Genomic DNA, 12,913 nt, shown 5'->3' with positions numbered 1-12,913 from the left:
TCAATGGCTCAGACAGGAGGCGTTGTGAAGCACTTTTTATTACGGTCTTGGAAGACCAGGTGCCCCACCGGGTGGACATGCCTAGCAGCCATTGTGCAATGGTTTATATCTCTGGCTCCCGACCACAAATTCCCTCATTGGCTGAGCTACAGGGTCTACAGACTTCTCAAACCGCCTACCAACACGCCTCTTCATGTATGTGTTTATACATTGCATGTTCATGGAAATGAACCTTGGCTCTCTCCAGGGTGGGGAAGCTAATACACATGAGCTCATCACCCAAGTGTACTAAGATGAAAAGTTCAAAAGTTCAGGTTCCCCAAGCCTTTTGGTATCTCCATCCACCTAAAACTAGTTCCAAGTACTGGGTCATCACAGTTAACAAAAGGATCACTTATCTGCTGGTCACAGGCTAGGTGTGAATCGCTCCTCCCATATCAGACTTTTGCAAAAACAACACTCTTTCCCTTACAGTAGGAACAGAAACAGGAGTAGGAACGGGAACTACTGCAGGGCAATGACGGTAACAGTGGCAGGCTGAGGTGCCCGTGTTGAGGGGGGAAACAGTTGCCATGGCAATAAAAATGCTTTTCCTGGCTTTTATTTCGTATTTTCTACACCAGAGTGGGAGCAGGCCTGGCCCAAGCCGCTGTTGTCCAGAATTCACCGGCCGCTGGTGGTGTCCAGGCACAGCCTTCGCCTGGTGCCTGTCGCTGCTCCTGGTGCCGAGGCTGCCACCAGCTCCTGGCGGGTGTTCTGTGACCAGCAGTCGGTGGGGAAGGTGCAGTGGAACCGCTCGCTGTCCCTGCTGATCTTACACGGGCTGTGGTGCTGGCAGAGGGCTGGGCTGGGCTGGGCCAGCTGCCTGTGCCCTCCGGAAAGAGAGAGGGAAGTTGAAAGAGGAAGCAGAGGACCATGGTGGGAAAAATCATACAGCTTTGCCCCGTTGGGAGTACATGTCATGTGCATATATACAAGTCAAAAAGCACTTCAGTGGCATGTTACGATGCAGTGCTGGCAGTTTATAACCAATTCATGCTGACGATTAACAGTATAAAACTAAGTTTATAAAAGTAAGCTATTATTATACCTCTGGTTTAACTTTTCCTTGCGCTTATGTGGAAATTGCTCTTTAATACCCATGTCTAGTTAAAGCATTCACCAGACAGTTAATGTATAGGTTACATGAGTGACCAGTCACACTCAGTTCTGCTCTAATTGCAGTCCTGTATGACAAAGGGTAACATCTCTCCACACTTCACGCTCGTTTTTGCTTGTGTCTTGCCTGGTCTGTCTGCTGTCAGACAACACGGTGTGTTTGGGCGCTCGGCGTTGATGTCAGGGGAGCATCTCCACTTTCTGTGGTGAGCAGGAGTCCTGAGTGCAGCTGCCAGATTAAACAAAGCTCGGGTTTTCAGGCTTGTCCCTGCACCTCCTTTGATATTGTTACACAGCTGGAGGATCGCTTGTCTCTCACCTCCTGCACCTGGTTTCTCTCATGGAAGAAATGGCTCTCAAAGAAAGGGATTGGCTTATTCCTCTCTCACTACCTTGTGCAAGCCTTTTTTTGGCTTTGACAGTGTCATTGCATCTTGTTTAGAAATCAGTGGGAAGATGAGTACCTGGGCATAAGGGCTGCCTGAACAGGGCAAAGGGAAATAGAAACCAGAGTCACTGACTTGTGTGGCCAACAACCATCTGCCTCCTGCCTCTCGGTTTGCCTCCTCTCACTGGGGAAGGACTTGGTAAGTCCTGAATTCCTCACTCCTCTGAACCACGAGCCACAGTAGCTGTCATCTGGCATGTCCAACATTAGCACGCGTAGATCCACAAAGATACCGGTGCCTTGGCTGCAGTGTTGAGGTGCTTAATCTGCAGCAATCCATGGCATGGAGATGCCTGTAAGTGTTGGGGTAACCAGGAGCTCACTCACCACTAGGTGCTTTGTAGTGGGGTGTTTATGGAAGCCACCTTGCACAGACACCTTTGGAGTGTGATTCCTTTACCTGTACGAGCTCCTGGAGCAGAACCCACTACAACTGAGTTTGCTTCTTGCCCTGGGAGGGTTTTGAACTGGATGGACTCCCGAGGTCTGCTCCAGCTCTGTTTTCTGTGGTCCTCTTGGGAAAAGTTTGCTAACACAGGGGTGACCCTGAACCTTGGTGAACTCAATACCAGAAGCACCGATCCTCCACCTGTGGAGAAGGCCATGTGCCAGGAGGGAATGGAAGAAGCTGTGGCAAACACCCCAGTCAGGTTGTCCCCCTAGTAGCTCCAGTGACTCCCCTTTTGGACAGAGTGGGAGTGACAGTGTGCAAGCCTTACCTTTGGGGTGCTCCAGGTAAGCTGCTACCTCCCTTTTGTTCATGGCTGAGGTGTGGGCAGCGCTTACAAAGGAAGGCATAGAGTAAATCAGCTCTTTCTGAATTTTGTGGGGCTTCTTTCTGTGGCACTTGAGGAAGTCACCATCCATCCAGACTTTTTGGCCAGTGCAGTCCCTAAGCTTCTGCTGGTAGTAAGAAGAAGACAAAAGAGGGCGTCATTGTCCTATGAAACACAGCCCAAGGCCCCACTCAGCACCGGCTGCTGTGTACCGGAGGATCTGGAAAGACCAGGTATGTGAGGATATTTAAACTGCAAAGGTGTGTGATAGACACATGGTATCATTTACAGCAGTGTCTTTGTAGAGCAGGTGTCTGGGCTATGCAGATGCTTTTGGATGTTCAACTAGATATAAAACATTTTGGGAAATCTAGTCTTGGGGACTCCTGTGTTCTGTATATTTTGTTATGGAAGGCACAAATATCTCAGTGAAGTGGGGACTCCCTTCTCTATCTCACAGAGCTAAGCCAACTCACCTGATAATCTGAAACAGAGTTCTCCGGAGCAGAGCTGCCAACTCCACCAGCTTCAAGAAGACTGCAAAGAGAAGGGTTCCTCTGGCATTGATAAAATCGAAGCTGCATGACTCATTTTTCCCAGGACCTGGAGAGGAAGAGAGTGGTTAGAGCCGTGAGTGAGCCTTGTTTTACCTTCAGAGAACTCAAAGGGAGCAGAGATCCCAGCAGCCCCCAGGATGATCTGGACAAATTATGCCTTGGGGATCCATCCCCATTTTCTGCTGAGTGCTGGTCAGGTATCTAGCAGGGAGGACAATTCCTGCAGTTTATCATTAGCCAAAGAAGGTGAGATCTTCTACTCCTTCTGTGTCCCATCTTCTAAGAGAAGAGTTTGGCTTCTGCTCTTGCAGCCGGGAACACCTGGACTGAATGCTGGATTCCTGCCCCTGTCCCTGAGACTGGCAAGCATGACAGTGGGGGCCTTGATAGCAGAGCTAACCCTGAGCTGGCCTGTCATGGCCCATTGACCTATTGCTGTCTTGTCTGAGTAGAGCAGCCTTTGTTTCTTTGGGTCTCAGATGCTGATTTCTTGCTTGGTACCAGTTTGTCTGAAAATTGCGTAATTTGTCTGAAAATCTTACGTATTGCTCGGGCAAAACACTTCTTGTCAGTAATGATATCCAGAAAGTCAGAGAAATCCACTGTCCTGTCTCCTGCAGGCAAGTGGCATCTCTGTTAGCAGGGCAGTTTTTTGCTGTGTTGAAATGCTGGAGCAAGCACCTCAGAGCTGGCACTGCAGAAAGATTCACTCCTAAAATCTAAGAATAACAAAAAAGCTGTTAAAAGTTTTCACATGTAACAGGGCTGTGGATCCTGGTGCTTCAGCATGTATAAAGAGGTCTGAAAAACACAACATATTCATGAAGGATAGTCCTTGGTAAGTGGTAAAATGCAGCAGCCCAAGTACAGCCTCTGGCTCAGGAAACATTTCGGTACGGTATTGCCTCGAGCTGGGAAGGCACATGGAGGAGAATCGCTTTGCACAACCAGAAACTGGCTCAGAACAATCCACAGGGGAGTAACGCGTGGTCTGGTGCACTCACCGTCAGCATCTGCCCGCACCAGCTCATCGTATGCCTCTTGACTGGTTAAACTAATCCCCAGCTGCATAGTGGTCACCTCCAGGCTGTGATGTTTAATATTACTGTGCAGGTCTTTGGGGAATAAGTTGAAAGCATCGGAGAATGCTGCAGGCAGGGAGAGGACAGTGGATTAAACGGGCCGGAGGGAGGCACTGCCTATATTATATGAGTTTGGAAACAATGAGCTATAACCACTGGGGATTTGGGACTGGAGTTGAGGTGGGTTCTTCCTTACTGCCAGTGGTGAAGCATCTACCTCTAAACAGCTACTGAGGGTGCAAGGGAGGAGTTGGGGAATCTGGGCAGAGGAAGGGTGAGCCTGTATTTAATATGAGGTGCTGGGTGAGGTGGTTGGTTTAGTTCTAGCTCTGTGCTTTTGAGCTTCAGTTCTCTCACAGTCAAAAAGGGTATTGATTCTTCCTTCAATCACTGGGTCCCCAAATCCTTGGGACAGGGGATTGTCCCTTCCTTTGTGTACTCTTAGTTGTTGTCTCCGCAGGATCCTGCAACACCACAGGGCCAAGCTAAAGGTCAAACCACTCCTGGCCATGCTGGCAACATGCCTTCTGGGAGGGAAGCCCATAACAAGGTAATATGACCTTTCTGTTGTTTCTTTGTCATATCCTTTGCTACTTTGCAGTCAGTTCTCTGCTGAGGGATGTGTGAGAGGTCCCTGCCACACACACAGAGGCATAGAGATGGACAGACTGACAACAACGAGGTACACACTGACAAAAGACCAGCTGATGCACAGCTCTGGCTGATGGAGCTGGAGCAAGCAATGCAGGTGCCAGTCCTTCTCCCAGCCCTGCGGGCCAGACGGTGCTGGAAGGACTGCCAGAGAAGAGCTCACCACCCACCTCCACGCTCACAGCGACAGGAGTGAAACACTGTGTGGCAGCTCACGTTAACTGCTCAAGGCAGCACAGAAACAATAATGGGATCTCCGCTGTCTTCCTGGTTCAGACCAGCTTTGACAGAGGGTGACTGTGGTCACCCTGGTGTGTGGGGGGAAACAGAAGCATCAGGCAGGAGGTCACAGTCCTGGAAACCTTCCTTGGCCACACTGCAACATTGGATGGACCAAGCTCTGTGACGCACAACCCTTGCTGGGGCTGGTGCACAGAAGCCTGGCCCCATCCACCACCCGTACCTCAGCTTTTCTTCTTGAGTCTGATAATGCCAACACATACAGCGCTGTAGGGGTGAGCGTGAAGGCAGGACCCCTGCATGCAATCACATAACAGACCAGGGAGAGGAGCATTTCCACACACCCCGTTTCAACCTTGATGCTCACCTGGTTGTCTCCCTTGGGAGGAGTTTTATCATCCTCTTTGGCAGAGGCTTTGCTGTCACACTGGTATTGGGAGCACAGCCAGGAGAAGGAGCAAGTTTTTCTGGATGTGGAAAGACAAATAAGCAGAGAGTCTCATGGGCTTCCGTCCAGGCAAAACTCACAGCTGTAGCTGTCACCAGGAGGAGAGCTGGAAGGACCAGCTTGGACAGGGCTTGGAGCAACCTGGCCTAGTGGAAGGTGTCCCTACCCATGGCAGGGGGGTTGGAACTAGATGCTCTTTAAGGTCCCTTCCAACCCAAACCGTTTGATGATTCTATGATCCTGTGATGACACTTGTCCTTGTTTTGTGCTACTGCAGCATTAACTCACCATTTCATCCTGTTCTTGGGCAGCAGGCTATCCAGTAATGGGAATCCTGTGCCCTCCCAGCATTCCCTGTCCTTTGCTACAGCATCTTCCCTGTGGCTAATTTGGATCTCCTCTTCTTGCCACTTAAGCCTCTGATTGCCTACCCCACCTGCCAGTGGATGTGCAGGGTAGTTTATTCCCTTTCCTCTGCCCTTCTCTCCAGAGCAGCCAGCACTTGGGACAGCAGGCTGAGAACTGCCATGGAGGTGACACTTCATGGACAAGCTGTTTTTCCTTTCTGTACCCCTTGAACACAGTGCCTCATGGTAGCCAAAGGCTGACTAGTCACAGTGTGGGGAATTAACATCACACCAAGCTCTCTCTTACAGATATCATCCTCCACCTGGTAATCCAGAACCTGGTTCGGCTGGTGGATGTGAGGCCACACAGTTGTGATTGCAGCACGGCCAGCCTGTCACCCCTGCAGCACTGTGACCCAGCATGAAGGTCCGGTGGCTAAAGACCCAGGCTCAGTTCCTGCTGTTACCCCAGAAAATGTGTGAGACACTGGGCAAGGTGCTTTGGGCCATGCCCAGACTTTCAAGTTCCAGAGGAGATGCCTGAGGCTTGGCTAGATAAAACCTCGACCAACCTGATCTAGTGCTGGCAATAATTGGCTCCATGTGAGAGGCTGCTTTGGAGGCCTCCAGAGGCTCCTTCTCACCAGTATTTCTACAATTCACTCACCATTCACTTTTGCCTCTTTCAGCTCCTGCAGGTTTGAATGGATCCGTGGGGTGGCCAGGATGGAGCCCTCACCACTGACATCAACTTTGTCCTCTATGAAAATAAAATAGCTCCTCTGATCATCCTTTTCCTTCTAAACATGAGTGTTTTAAGTACCATCCTAAACACATCAGCAAGGTGCTACCACCTTCTATGCACAGCCAGGACCTGGAGGGAGATTGGTTATATAAAAATAAGAGAAGTGTTAGCAACATCTTTTGCCTTTCTCCAGCTCTGTCCTCCAGAGGACTTAAAATCTTTTCAGCACATCATTACAATTAATCTCTTCTGCATGCAGGGAGGGGAAAGGCCCTTCAATCACTAAGAGGGGGAAGCAGAATGAGATGAGGTGGCTTGCAGACTAATTGGGTCTTGAAACAAGGGAAACAGAAACCAGAGGGTGTCAAGTGAATCTTTGTCAGTCTCAAGCAGCCAATCCTACATCTGTGACTCCCCACCCTCGTGACTCAGAAGTTATGACATGGAGCAAGGAGCATGCTGAGAGCAGTGTTGTGCTTTGAATTTTCCAGTAGCTTCAGGTTTGATGTGTTACTCTGGTGGCCCTGAGCAATATTAGGCGTTCTGGTGGGAATCATGTTCGTTGGAAAGTTGGACTGGGAATGGCGTGCTTGAATCCTCGATGAGAAGTTGGAGTTTAACACGGATTCTCGTGGCGTGCTGAACTTGGGATCTTGGCTGCACAACCCCAGTGCTGTGACTGCCATGGGTAATTGCACGTGTTAAGGATGGCTAGTGAATATGGGAGTTTGTTTTGCCTGTCTGGCTTCCATGAGCCTGCACATGGCTGTAGTGAGCCCTGCAGCGAAGTTTTGGAAACCTACTGCAGTGCTGGTCTGGCTCTGGCTCTCCCTGCACAGCTTCATTACCAGCAGATTTGCAGTTCGTTAAGGTAGGTGGCCGGGGAGTTTTCTTCTGAAGGACTTTTCTTTAATCCTGTTTGCTGTCCTCTAGCAACAACTTGGGTTATGGAGATCTTGCTCAGCTGGCCCCAGAGGTGGTTGCTGGGCTGTCCTCACCACCTTCATGGATTCACTGGGATTCACCTTCCTGTCAGCTCCGGAGGGAGAGCAGAGCTCAGCGTCAGTGAAATAACAGGCACCAGAGCACAGAGGGGATGAGGTGCTGGTGCTGGACCCAGTGGTAGCTACTGCACAAGTTAGGGGCTTCCCCAAGATGATTGTTAGAGCTTTTTTCCTTCCAGATGAAGGCAGGATGGAGTCCTTGGGCAGAGTTGGGCATTGGAAAAATGGAAAGTTGAAAGCAAAAGTACAGTGGCTTGCTTCTCAACACTGTCAGGAATCTAGACTGACTTCATTGGACACAAACCCCCCTCATAGCATGATACCTCTGTGGCAGAGGCGGGTACAAAAATAAAGGTACTACACCCTGCTGAGACAGGGGAGGAGGATTTTACTACTAGAGGAGCAGTCAAGTGCCTCACTACCAGAGACTTTTCTCCACATTTGCCCCACGTAAGTGGGAACCCATTGCATTACTTTAAGGGAATCAGTTGCCTCATGTAGCTTCCATGTTAACATCACGTCCTCACCACCTGGCAAGCACCAGTACAGGTGTGCAGAAGGCTTTTAAGTAATCTGTTGGTTTCCAGAGATTTCTAGGTGTCCTCCAAGGAAAAAGACCTCAGATACCTACCCTTACCTTCCATGTGTCCTAAGGCTTCCAGCTTCTCTTTGCTGGTCAGGTGGACCTCGCTAGCCATGGAGCCCAGGATGGGGTGAAGGTCCTGGGTCTTGCCTTTGTAACTTAAGGTAGGGCCTGGACAATATTTGAACGGAGCAGGGCGTCTCGCCAGCAGCAGGGACTGGCTCTCCAGGGAGATTTGAGGCCTTGGCAATGACAGTGAAAGGGCAGCCAGAGAGACACCATCCACAGTGGCAAGACTCGCACCTCCTGGGGCTCTGGGGTCAAGGGGGTCTCCACTGTGGGCAGGTCAGAGCCCAGATTATCCACGGTGTCCGTGTCCTCTATAACAAGAAAGTGTTGGAAAGCTTCTCTGTGTGCTGGCAGTCAGTACAGAGAGACTTGGCGAAAAAAAGTTACTAATAATAATAATAGAGACTCCTTTGCCTTTCACCTACCCTTTCCATCTCAGGATCTAAAGGGCTGCAGCCAAAATAATGCAATGAAACTCCCTGCCCTCCAGGCAGGGTGGGATGCTGAGGCCAAGAAGGATTAAATTCCCTTTCCACGGCCATTCATCACCCATCACCTCCCTCCGTGCTGCACTGTGCTCTAGACACAGCCCCCTTTGCCTTTGATACGCTGAGGGATGGCATTTATATCTTGTTGAGACACACAGAGTTCACACTAGGCCCCCTGTGCCAAATAATGCAAAGCAAAAATTCAACAGAAGATTAAAGGGAAGGGAAAAATGGAGAGAATGTAACCTCTGCGGAGTGCACGGCATATCCCACGCCAGCCGTGGGCCAAACGCGAGTTGCAGACGCCCGACAGCCTTCCCGTGCTGCTGTCGCTGGGGTGGTGGCTGGAGGGGCCACGTAGGAGCAGAGAGCAAGGAGGGAGATATCAGTCCCCGCCTGCGGTGTGTCCTGCAGCTCCTCGCTGGCTGAGGGGACCTCCGTGGTGCCCGTGTTGGATTCTGCATCAGGGATGTCAACCATGTCCCCTGGGGCACGGGGGAAGATGGAGCTTAGTCAATGGGGAAATATGTTTGAGGAAGGGGAGCCCAAGATACAAGACTTCTCTTGGCTGCAGCTTTAAATATCTCACCAAACGGGCAGTTTACAACACAGACCTCTCGTATCCACAAAGGATTTGGTGATTTTAGAGAATGTCAACCCAACACTGCTTCCCAAACCAGGGGTTTTTGGGCCAGATGTAGGCTGGAGTTCCAAGCATTCCCCAGAGCATGACACTCTCTCATCCCAGGCTAACCCTGACGCCTTTACAGCCCTGAAGACCCCATAATGGATAAATCCCAGAGCAACCCAGTCTGATCTCACAGCTGACCCAGCTTCAAGCAAGAAGTTGGACTAGAGACCTCCCGAGGTTCCTGCCAACCTGAATTATTCTGTAATTTTGTGCTCTGGGAAATGTCAGCATTTTGGCTTTTATTTTTTCATTCCAGCTCTTTCACCTTTTCTTCCCAAGTCAAGCTTTCTGCCCAGCAGATGCTCTAGATCCTGAACAATCACGAAGTTCTGATATACTCACCATCCACACCCACGTCCTCCAGTGATTCTGGCCTGGTAAGTGGATTTCCACTTGTAGGTGAGATTTCGTCTCTGCAACATTGACCTGCTTCCCTAGAATCAATGGGCAGATGTGTTTCACTTCAGAAAATTTCCTGAAGATCTGGAAAACGGTCTGGGGTTGTGAATGGGGCAGAATGCACCTTAAATCATCTCCAAGCTGCATCAGGAAGCACTTTGCTCACTCTTGGATTTATTAAAAGGCATCAGTTTACAAAAGGAGTTGATGTATTAATGGGCTCCAAGAAAAGGGAGCACTTCAGCGCTTTCAGGAATAAAATTAGCACTGACAGGAACCCCAGCTTGAAGTGTTGCTGCAGGAGCTGTGTCTGTGGGGTGGGGTGCAGGGTGCCCCCACTCTCTGGAAACCTCTACGGGGGAAATTTCCCCCAGGATCCCTGTTCGCAGTGGGAGGTGAGCAGAAAGTGGCACAGAAAGGTGGAAAGTGACTGAGCACGTACAGACATCACCATCTAGTGGTCCCAACACCAACAACCAAATGCAGCCCCAAATTTGCAGGTTCAGCAGGAAATTATTACCACTTGCAAATGGCTTCTCCCAGGGCGCTGAGACCAACCACCACCTCCACCACCTGCCCCAGGAGGTACCTCGGGTGGCTCACACTCCTTTATGCTGGCCAGCACAGGGGCACAACCCTGATTTTTGGGGGAAAAAGCCACTCCAGACTCCCACCAGCTGGTGCTCATGGTCATGGGCCGGATCCTGCAAGCAGCCATGCCCAGTGGCATCAAGGGGCTGAACCAGCGTCTTGTCTCATCCCACAGCTCAATGGGAAATGGAGATCTGCTGCCCGAATCACAAATGCGGCATCATTCTGGTTTCTCCAGTGTGATGGAGTCACTGAGGCAGGACAGAGGATTTCAGAGGAACATGATGGAGCAAACACAGTTGAGCTGGATGGGGAGGAGAAGGGTTGCCTTCCATCCCATCCTTCTCTTCCCCCTCCTCATATAGAGCCATGCACAGGCTGGACATGCTTTTCCTCCCAAGGGAGAAGAGACGTCTGAGACGACCCTGCTCAGCACCCATCCCTCTGCCCTGGGGGCAGACCCAGGGGTGGGACTGGTTCAACTCCAGATGGTCCCTGTTCTGGGGTGTCACAGCCACCTCGGGGCGGCTGGGGGCTCTGTGCTGCAATGCATGGGAGCAGCTCACCATGGCATTGCTGGCCCTTGAGGCTCGCTGCTGTGGCTGACCCTGTCCATCACTCGTGTACTTATTTTTCTTCTTCTTCTTGCCCTGTGGCTGCTATTCCTTCCATAACAGCTTGAAGGAAGAGGGGGTCTGGGGCTGGGAGCACCCACACCATCAAACACTGTCCGAGCACAGGCTGAGCCCAGGGAGGGAAATGGGAGGGACCAGGCAGCCCCTATTCTGGGGGGCTCTGGGAGGGTCCAGTCCTCCATCTCTGCCCCCCAGCTTCTGTGCAGTCACCTACCGCAGGCTGGGCCACACCAGGGTGCTCAGCAGCAGCCAAGTCTATCTCCAGGACAAATCCGTGCCTGTGCTTCCTGGGAGAATATGCGGACACACAGCTCCTGGCATGATCCAACTGCATCCCGGAGGATGAGGATTGTGTGCGTGGGTGATGGGTACCTAGTTTTGGGGTGTGGGGACACTTCCAAAAGAACTTGTGTGGATGTGTGTGTGTGTGTGTGGGGCAGTGCTACCCACCCTCGCCTGCATTGCTTTATCTGCCTTTGGCACGTCCTTCCTGCACGCAGCCTGCCTGCATGGATATGTGTCAGCCATCAGTACCACGCACCACGGGGCAGCCCCCCAGCAATGTTGGCACCATCCTCTGCCACCCTCCCCTTCCCATCCTGCAGCTTTTCTGCCTTGAGGACAAGCAGGGAACGTGAGGAGACTGAAACATGGGCAAATGTGGGCTCCCTCCATCCCAGGAGCCACCCCCTCACTCACTTGGAGGTCCTGCTGAATGTGGATTTCTTGCTGGACTTGTCACTTCTGGTGAACGTGGAGGTCTTGCTGGATGTGGAGGTCCTGCTGGACATGAAGGTCCCGTTGGATGAGGACACCCTCTGAGGGGCTGACGGGCCTTGGGAGGAGGCAGATGTGTCCTGACTTTCTGCTGAGCCACGTTGTGGTGGCTGCTGTTGAGCCTCGGTGGCTGCAGGGCCACAGGGCTTTGGTGGCTCGCTGAGGTCCATCCCCTCCTTGTCCTGGCCCTGCTGCACACAGGGGAACCCCCGGGGCCCCGCTGGCACCTGGGGTCTCACACCCAGTGGGGCTGTGGCCGAGGGCACAGCTGGGAAGGATGGACCCCAGGGCTCGGTGTCTGTGGCGGGGCAGGAGGTGACTTCGGTGCCAGGGACTGTCTGGCAAGAGGGTGCTGCAGAGCCGTGTCCTGCCTCAGCACCCTGATTCCCTCTGCCCTGCTCCAGGGACCCTGCAGCTGATTCACCCCTGGGTGCACCCAGGAGTCAGGGGACAGTCCCCAAGCTCGCTGCCTGGTGTCACCTCTCTGTCCCCATCCTGCCTGATATCACGGGGCACCCCGTGGCCCTGGTGGCATTCCCAGGTTCAGCTCCCCACCACCAGCGAGCTGGGACAGGGTCCAATGGGGTACAACGGGGTGTCTAGGGCACAAGTTGGCACAGGGATGGGGACAACTCCCAGGCCCTGAGAAGAACCGTGCCCCTAGCCCTGAGCAGGATCAGCCCCTGTGCAGACTGGATGTGTCCCACGGGAAGGACCCTCACTGGCTGGGCTCAGCAGGGAGAGTGGGGCGGGTTCCCAGGCTGGATGACCCAGGGTGGGGGGGGCTGCCCTGCACCCCAGGGTGGCACCACACCCCTGTGGCACCACCAGCTCTGCAGCGTTGTGGAGCGGGTGCCCAAACCGAGCGCTGCTTCAGGGCAAGTGCAGAGGGGTCAGCCAAAGCCCCTGCACCCCAAAATCCCTCTCCGGCTCACTCTGGGCTGGAGCAGCCCCAGCCAGCTCAGGGGGGCTCATCCTGCTCCTTCGTATCACAGCCAGGCTCTGCCTCGGGCACCCCTTTGCCTTCCCCTCAGCCCACCCTGCAGCTGAAATGCTTCTCCTGGGGCAAAACCCAGCTGAGCCCAACCCAACCCAAGCCCAGAGCCTGCTTTGGTGCTGGCAACACCCACCTGGAGCCCCTGCCTGCTGCAGCTGGGGCACTGGGTGCTGCCCTGGGTGCCTGAACACACTGCAAGGGCTGGGGGCACCCCATGGCCCAGGGGG

This window comes from Tyto alba, unplaced genomic scaffold (genome assembly GCF_018691265.1).
Source record: "Tyto alba isolate M040663 unplaced genomic scaffold, T.alba_DEE_v4.0 Super-Scaffold_12, whole genome shotgun sequence".
Classification (NCBI taxonomy): Eukaryota; Metazoa; Chordata; class Aves; order Strigiformes; family Tytonidae; genus Tyto; species Tyto alba.
The sequence above is the reverse complement of the archived record's forward strand: the minus strand, read 5'-3'. Positions refer to the sequence as shown.